Genomic DNA, 386 nt, shown 5'->3' with positions numbered 1-386 from the left:
TTTTCTCCAAAAAACAGTTTCCAAATCTGAAAAAAAATTATTTTTTCATTTCCAACAAAAAAATATTTTTTTTTTTTTTTTTTTTTTTAAGAAAAAAAAAAACACTAATAATTAACACAGCACATTCTGGACTAATTAGTATCTGAATAAAATCACTTTATGTACTGTAAACTGGGTAGCATGTGAAAAAATGAGCTTTTTATCATCCTGCAAATATATCACTTATTATTTGGCAACATCCTGTTTGTTAAACCTGCTGACAGCTGGAGCTCAACCCTGATAAAAACACATTTTCTGTAAATGAAGAATGTAAAGACAGTCTGAGGACAAACAGCTTGTGCTGCGTTCAAGAGCCACGAAGGTAAAACAGGTTGCACTGCGACGTG

Source organism: Poecilia latipinna, unplaced genomic scaffold (genome assembly GCF_001443285.1).
Source record: "Poecilia latipinna isolate Pla-1442-1.1 unplaced genomic scaffold, P_latipinna-1.0 Scaffold833, whole genome shotgun sequence".
Taxonomy (NCBI): domain Eukaryota; kingdom Metazoa; phylum Chordata; class Actinopteri; order Cyprinodontiformes; family Poeciliidae; genus Poecilia; species Poecilia latipinna.
The sequence above is the reverse complement of the archived record's forward strand: the minus strand, read 5'-3'. Positions refer to the sequence as shown.